This window comes from Dipodomys merriami, unplaced genomic scaffold (assembly GCF_024711535.1).
Source record: "Dipodomys merriami isolate MVZ:Mamm:240054 unplaced genomic scaffold, mDipMer1.0.p SCAF_290, whole genome shotgun sequence".
Lineage (NCBI taxonomy): Eukaryota > Metazoa > Chordata > Mammalia > Rodentia > Heteromyidae > Dipodomys > Dipodomys merriami.
The window spans coordinates 26,038-34,471 of record NW_027204382.1 but is presented as its reverse complement, the minus strand read 5'-3'; the positions used below and the strand labels follow the sequence as shown (position 1 = coordinate 34,471).

General features: G+C 49.2%; 1 long non-coding RNA gene across 1 annotated transcript; it reads left to right on the top strand.

Annotated features, from left to right (window-relative positions):
• The first annotated feature begins 1,582 nt into the window (after positions 1–1,582).
• On the top strand, positions 1,583–5,855 carry LOC138839034 (uncharacterized). The gene is made up of 3 exons (XR_011375815.1): positions 1,583–1,777; positions 3,223–3,395; positions 5,571–5,855. It is a non-coding gene; the product is annotated as an uncharacterized lncRNA (long non-coding RNA).
• The last annotated feature ends 2,579 nt before the right edge of the window (positions 5,856–8,434 follow it).

The following is an 8,434-nucleotide window of genomic DNA, read 5'->3' as shown; positions in this document are numbered from 1 at the left end:
AGTTATCATAATTAGGTATTTTTTAAATATCTAATGAATATCAATGAAGAAAGAACAAATTAAGCTACAGTACTGACTCCAGCAGCTGTTTAATGGTAGAAAGAAAGTTCCAGCTCATCGGCAGACAGCTTACAGTTCAGCTCCCCTTCTTTTGCTGCTTCTTCTTCTTTTAAAGACCAAGGCCATGCCAAGCAGCTTCCATTTTCCTGAACAATTCCCCAAAGTCTGCTAAGCAGCCAGGTTTTATTTTGAGATACCATTCTACTGCCGCAAACCCCCCAACTAAAAGCCACCTTGGGCCAGGCATTACTGCCACCCCTAGGCCCACTGGTAACCCAGGCACAAGCCAGGAAGGAATAGCTCTGGGTGTATTTATCCACATACAGAAGCAGACAGAGCAGCTGCCATCCCATCCCCTACCCCACCCCCCACAACGCCACCCCCTGCCCCACAGAGGATGGCTGAGCCCACTGTGTCAAAGGAAGGAGGGAGCTAACTCCATTTTGCCCACCCCTCCCTCCCTCCCTCCCTCCCTCCCTCCCTCCCTCCCTCCCTCCCTTCCTTCCTTCCTTCCTTCCTTCCTTCCTTCCTTCCTTCCTTCCTTCCTTCCTTCCTTCCTTCCTCAATTCCTTTCCCTATTTCATTAAAATGAGGCCCCTGAAATAATGGGTGTTCTGAGTTCCTTTAGCTCTAAAACCCCAGAATCCAGGGGAATAAAAACCTTGCTGGTTAATCTCAAACTGGGCCCAGGATTTATGGTAAGACATTGTTAGCTCACATACACACACAGATACATACACACACAAACGCATCTCTCTCTCTCTCTCTCTCTCTCTCTCTCTCTCTCTCTCTCTCTCTCTCTCTCTCACACACACACACACACACACACACACACACACACACACACACACACCATGTGGCTCTTCTTCGGCTTGGGGCTAGGGGAGGGTATAGGCTGGAAACATCCCAATAAAGTTCAGAGAGGCTGGGAGGGAGTCCACTTCGGGGTGCACACCCAGGCCGGCCATGCACCACCCCAGGAATTTCCTGGGGCACGTGCCACTTCAGGGGCACGCCCAGCAGGCCTTCGCCTGCTAGTCTGGGTAGTCTGGGGCCTGGCAGGAAAAGGGTGAGTCACCCTGGGGGCGGGGCTCCCTGGGGCAGGATGCCAGAAGTAATTAACATGACAATTCTCCTACAGGCTGGTGGCCAGGGTGCTGGGGCCAGTAGAGGGGGCAATGGATGGCCTTTGTTCTTCCATCCCGGGGACTTCTGTTCTTTTCCTCTGTACTTAACTAGCCCAGGGTCTCCTTGCCCCAGAGGGAGGAACAGTAGGAGCAGGGAAGAGGGGAGGGAGGGGGAGTAAGAATTCTGTTTCCAGCCATTTCAGTCCTAAATCTTCCTGAGACTGCCAAAAAAGGTGCTAATGAAAGACCAATTTTGTGGCCAGGGTGTTTTCTTCGGACATCTGCCCAGGGACTGGCTGCTAAGCACAGAAGCCAGGTCATTCATTGCTGCAGCCTACAGAACTTTTTGCTCGCTACTGACCCCTCCTGGAGAGATGTGGAACCGCAGGCCGAGAGAAAATGATCCTATAGGCTCTTGGAGGATTGATCCTGCCATTTAGGCCACAGTCCAAAAGGATCAGACCTAAGGAATTGCCGCTCACCACCACCACCACCACCACCACCACCACCACCACCACCACCACCCGCCCATTTGCTGCAGGACAGAACATTAGGGAGACTGCAGTGGAAGAAGTCCAGGAGTGGGAAAGGTTTGGGGGCTCCCTTGGAGGAAAAAGAATTCCTGGAAGGGGGGCGGGGGGGGGGGGGGGGGGAGAGGAGAATTCCTCCAAGAGCACAACTGTTCATTAGCCTAACTCAAGAGTAGGAACAGCAAAAGCCAAGCTGGTAGATCCGTGGCTGGAGTTTCCCCAGTGAAGGTACTGGAGTGTGGGCAGTGAGGACTGGAGGGAGCTGAGCAGAGGAACAGATGACAAGGACAGGAAGAGCAGGAAGCCCAGAGACAGAAGGGACAGAGAACTCATTTCCAGTGACTCCCCTAGAAAGTGGGCTTAGAGAGGGGAAAGAATTTCAGAGCCAGTAGGAGAACAGAGATGATGATTTGGGGAGCATGTGACAGAAAACTGACTCAAACTAGCTTAAATAATATGCATGATGTCATGATGTCATGCCCCAGGAAGGGCTCAATCTCAACATGAGAGATTCTGGTTCTTCTCATCTCTCTACTCTGCTACTTCATCCTTGGACTAGTGGTAAAATGGCCACCTCCAGACAAGACAATGTCTAAAGCAAGAAGAAAGACTCTCTTCCTGAGCTTCTCTTAGAAACAAGGACAATTTTCGCAGGAATTGCCTAATGGGCTTTCCTTCACTCTCATTGGCCAAGACTGGGTCACATGCTCAACCTAAGCCCAACGTTGACCCACTCTGAAGGATGAAGTGGAGTCAGTCTATCAGGGCACTGATGGCATGTGGAGGAGATCTTATGACCAGCTTCACACTTCTTAGGGGTCTTTCTGAGACTATGCTGTTTGTGAAGGACTTGGACTGGCAGATGAGTCAATAGGTGCTCACAGAGGAAGGGAGAAGCTAATTAGTTGTGTTTTAAACCTGTAGACCAGCTCTCTTCCAAGAGAAAGATCAGGAAGAGAGCCTGACTCCAAGCCAGGTGTTACTGCTGGGCAGTCAGGGGAGTGACAAAAGGGAACAACTAGGAAGCTTGAACTACAACAGAAATTTTCACTCTTTGAATGGACTCATTATGTTGTGGACTTTTTTTTTTTTCTTAAGTGTTTGTTTGTGCCAGTACTGGGTTTTGAACACAGGGCCTGGGCACTGTCCCTTAGCTTTTTCACTCAAGGCTGACATTTTACCACTTGAGCCACAACTACACTTCCTGCTGTTTGGTGGTTTTTTGGTGTTTTTTTTTCTACAAACCTCCATCGCCAGATCTCAGCCTCTAGAGTAGCTGAGATTGCAGGAGTGAGTCACCTGCCCCAGCCCTGTTTGAAGATAGAGATTTAGTATCACCTTGGCTGCCATCCCCAACATGGGTGACTTTTTGTTGTGTTTTGTTTGAAGCAGGGTCTTATTATGTAGCCCAGCTGGCCGCCAACTCTGGATCCTCCTGCCTCTGTCCCCTGCTGGGGTAACCATTGCTTTCCTTCTTTGTTGTCTTTCTTATTTATTTTTTACAGTGCTAGGGCTCAAGCCAAAGGCCCTGTACATACTAGGCAAGTGCTCTGCCACTAAGCTACATGCCATCCCTACCATGCTTAGTCTTAATTGCATCAAGAAGCATCAAGAAGTCTGAATATTTTATGATGACTTTGGATTTCCAAAGAGTCTGGATCCACTTTGAATTTTACAGGTAAGATTTCTTTGTAATTGTGAGCAATTCCTCTATGCCTGTTCGTTTTATTGATAGTCAAACAGCCAGCCAAAAATGCACTGAGCTGTTTGTTGGGAGCTACAAGCATATGTTTTGGGCATATTGCAGTATGTTGAGGTCTGAGGTTAACTCACACCTGCGGCCATTAGCAAGTATATCATGGTAATTATCTGTGGGGCTCAGACTGCCCAGGCCTTCCCAGCCCCTCCCCCTCCAACTTCCACTCAGACACTTCACCACCAGGACCACAGGGGGCAGCTGGTGGTTCAGGCCCAGCCAATCAGACTGGCTGAGATTTTCCCTGGAAAGCCACGCACCAGATGGTTCCAGGAAACCAAACACTCCTTCCTTGTTCCTTTGAACTGGGCCAGGTCAGTTCCCACCTGGGTAGTAGCAAGCACAGACAGCTTGCCCAGCCACAGAAGCTGAAGTAATTCAGGAAGGGGGTCTTGAAGGATGGAGAGGAGATAGACCTGAAACAAGATTCTAGATAGGTAGGAGTAGGGCTGCTGGCCAGGCAGGAATGGCACTGACCCTGGGCCAGCCTTCTCCCCAGAGGGGCGAACACCCGAGTGGGAGGCTCAGTGGACTCCACACACTAGGTTCACCCATGGCTAAGCAGCATAAGCCCCTGGCATTAGGCAATGCTTGTGCGTTCTCACCTCCCTGGCTAACTGGCTGTAGTTTTTCTACTTCCTTCTAACCCTTCATGTCTCTGAGTTCCTGCCTTTCAAAGGTATGCCCACTGTCAGACCCCTCACCCTGGAAAAGGAACTATGGCAGCTAAGAGATCCTAAAGTCCTTTTCAGGATGTGGCTTTGACATTGGCCAGCAGCATCTGAAGCGCAACCCAGACAAAGGCAGGCGAGCTGGACACTTTCAAGCAACCCTGATTTACAGCCATGGGGGTCTGGGTGACCAGCTGGATCTCAGCGCTTTTCAGGGAGCAGCCATGTTGGCACCACAGGCCTGCCTGCCAGCGCAGGGATCTGCGGAGCCTAGGCCAGCCCTCCTCCCTGTCCCTGCCCCACCCCAGCCCGGGCTCTTCCTGTCCTGACTCCTTCCTGTTGCACCAAGGTGGAGCCCAGCTGCCCTCCCCCACTCAGTCCTCCCTCTGTGACTCAGTGGAAGCCCGTGGCCACTTCCCCCCTCCACCCGCCCACACCACATTCCAATGGCCAGCTCACTCCTGTGGACTCAACCCACAGGCCCCAGCCCCGGCCCCAGCCTAGAGTAAATAGTCATCTCTTTATGGGACAGTTTACGACCAAGGCCAGCCCAGTCTGGGAAGGACTCACGCAGCTCCTACCCTGTGAACACCCTCCTTTCTCTCTACCACCCATAGCTAGCTGACCTCTGCCCACCCTTCCTTCTGACCCCTGGCTGACCTGGGATGCTTTGTCGAAGGGAACTAGACACAGCTTTCAGTGCTCATCTAGTATGTGTTTGGATAAAAATTTGTAGAACATTAATAGGCTGGGTAGTGTAGCTTTTGAGGCAGAACTTGGCTGGCATGCATGAGACCCCGGGTTCCATGTCCAGTGCCACCAAAAAACTGAAATGGTGGGGCCTGTAATCCTAGCTGCTCAGGAGCCTGAGATCTGCGGATCACTGTTCAAAACCATCTTAGTCAGAAAAGCCCATGAGACTCTTATCTAATTAACCACCAAAAAACTGCAAGTGGAACAGTGGCTCAAGTGGTAGAGCACCAGCATGGAGTGAAGAAGCCAAGAGAGAGAACAAAGCTTTATTGGTGCTGTCACACACACACAAAAGAAAATAATGATAATAGCTAGGTGTTGGTGGCTCACACTCAGGAGGCTGAGATCTGAGGATCAGAGTTCAAAGCCAGCCTAGGCAGAAACATACATGAGATTCTTATCTCTAATTAACCAGCAAAAAGTTCAAGTGGTAGAGCCTTGAGCACAAAAGCGGAGGGACAGTGTACCCAAGACCTAAGTTCAAGCCCTAGGACCAGCACAAAAAGAAAAAAACATAGAAGTTCGGGGGCTTTCCCAGCACTCCAGGAATCTAATGTCTAAGTGAAGACTCGTTCTGGCTATACATGGGAAGGAGGAATACGAAGAGAAGTAGCACGCATCATATCTGGGCTAAAGTTTAAATCACAACTGGTTCATGCATGCTCTTCCATAGGCGGAGCAGCAACATTCCTTCCACACGGAGGCGGCTTCATGGGCATGGACGTGGCGGTGAGGGAGAGAAACACACGCCTTTCTTCTTCGAGCCACTGAGATTTGGGGATAAATGCCTTACCAGTCTAGCATATCCTAACTACTTACTGCATCTTCTAGTTACTTGGCAGATTCGTTTTTCTTTCTTAATAACACATAATTGATGGTGGTGTTGATTCCGTGAAACAAGGTTCCCTCTCACAGGCTGAATGGGTTAATCCATGTAAATTATTGAGCACAACACTTTGCCACCAATAAATGATCATTCGTGTTCATCATTGCTACTTTTCCAGCCCTCTGCCTATAGCAGTTGTATCTGCCAGCTTTCTATTACAGTAGCAGATAGCTGAGATAAATTAACTTAAAAAGAGAGGTTAGCCAGGCACCAGTGGCTCACTCCTGTAAATCCTAGCTACTCAGGAGACAGATCTGAAGATGGCAGTTCAAAGCCAGCCCAGGAAAAAGTCCATGAGAACTCATCTCCAATTAACCACCAGAAAACTGGAAATGGCGCTGTGGCTCAGAGTGATAGAGCACTAGCCCTGAGCAAAAGAGCTCATGGACAGTGCCCAGGCTCTGAGTTCAAGCCCTATGATGAGAGAGAGACAGACAGACAGAGAGACAGATAGACAGAGAGACAGAGACAGAGACAGAGAGAGAGAGAGAGGAGGAGGAGAGAGAGAAAAAGAAAGGTTTATTTTGGCTTACAGTTTAGAAGGCTTGTGTCTATGATAGATTGGTCCCACTGCCTTGGGCCTATAGCAGCCTGGCACATCAAGGCAGAAAGCACATGGTACTAGGAACCTGTTCACCTCTTGATGGAGAAAAAGAAAAAGAGGCTGATCCTTAGAGCCCCTTCAAAGAACTGCTCCAGGCATCAGAAGACTTGCTCTAGGCCCCACCTCTTAAAGGTTCCATTACCACACAATAGCATTGAGTGGAGCAGGGGACTGTTTACCACGTAGCCTTTGGGGACAACTGAGAGTCAAACCATAGCCCCAGTGCTCATGGCTTAGGGAGCCTGAAGCCTGGCACTGATGACAGGTTAAGTGTGGATGCCTCACAAGTCTCTAATGGGATGAGGAAGGCTATCAATAAATTTAAATAAAAACTTGGTTTGGGTGCTTGCTGTTGAACGATCTTTGAGGGTATGTCCTGAAAGCTTAGCCACTAAAAAAAACAAAAGACAACTCATTTTAGAAGGTAGCTAAGAATGGTGACTTTTAATTCTCATCCAGTAACAGTTTGTTCTCTGGGATATGAGATAGAGGGAAAAGCCACTGATGTTGAGCAAGGTGTAGTAGTCACGCCTGTTAATCTCAGCAACTCGGGAGGCTGAGGCAGGAGGATCAAGACCCAGGTCAAAAGAAATAGAAAGAGAAGAAAGGGGGAGGGAGGGAGGAAAGGAGGGAGAGGGGGGACAGGAATCAATTGAAGTATGATGTGGCAAGTGTGAGGGCAGCAGAATAGAGAAACTCCACACTTTCTAGAAGCATCTAGAATTTTTCCAGGCTGGCTAATTTTTGACCATCTGCGTGGTGCCCTTGAGCTCTGGAATCTCTCTGCAGGAATTTTGCAGAACCCAGAGAAGAGAGAGGGCACAGTGAGAAAAGCCCAACTCTTTGCAACCATTTCCATACCCTTGGCCTCTCTCCTCCGACCTCCTGTCCCGCCTGCCTCTTCCTCCGGAAGGGGACAACACGATGTGTTAGACAGCCCTTCCTCGGAGCTCTGGCCATTTCAAAAGGAAACTATAACATGAAAAAGGAAATGGTGGGACGGGACGGGGGGGGGGGGTGAAGATTATTTACAAGAAATAGATTGGTTATAAGAAACGGAAACCCAAGTTGAGGGAAATTAAAAAGAAAAGAGGAGGGGGCCTTATCTGTTAAGAACTGGAGACGGTGTGCCACTTGATTGCCTGGAGCCCGTGCAGCAAGACCTCCTGGGAAATGTGCTGTCCCCAGCCGCTGCCCCAGTCTGCAACCCCTCCCCACCCTGCTGAGCTCCGTGGCACTCTCCCATCTCTCCTGCCGTGCCCACATCCATCTTGTCCGTTGTCCGTTTGCCCAGACTCCAGCTGAATGGCTGTCCTCAATTGGCTAGCACCTCATGACTGAGACTTTGTATTTCAAGTCTCAGCACCACCAAACCTGCGTTTGTGTCACCTCTCACCCCTGAGAGGGAGCAGCTGGCTTCACACAACCTCTGGGTCAACTGACTACATCTTGTTCAATCAACCAACTTGACATCAGTCACATGCTCTGAAAAGATCATGATTGTTGATGTAGCATGTGGGATTTGGTCCTGTTGGTTATGGCAGAATATTTAATAACAGATTAAGACTCTAAATGTCTGTCTTGTATGAGGCAAGCAGTCCAGGCCTGGTAGGGTAGCCACCTATAACTATCCTGGTCTGTGGTTTCTTTCCTCCGAGTTGTCTCACGATCAAGTATGGCTGCCAAAGCTCCAGCTATCACATTAGACTAGATTGTAGACTGGAAAGAGGAAAGGAAGATACCTTCACTCCCTGATGTGTTATCTTTCTTAAACAGTCTTATCAGGTGTCCTACAGGACACTTTCACTTATTGACAGATACAAATAAGACTCTTTGCCACCCAGAATATATTCAGGGTCCCTCTCGCAAAGAAGCAAGAATGAATACTGGGACACAGGATCTCAGCCACAGTCAGGAAGGAAAGAGAGCAAGGCCATTTCTAGGGTGTTTTTAATGTTTTCTTTTTCTGTAAGAAGGGTGGACTTCTTTGGAAATCTAAAACAGAAATAAAAGAATTCCTTTGGGAAACAAACGCAAGAACCAACTA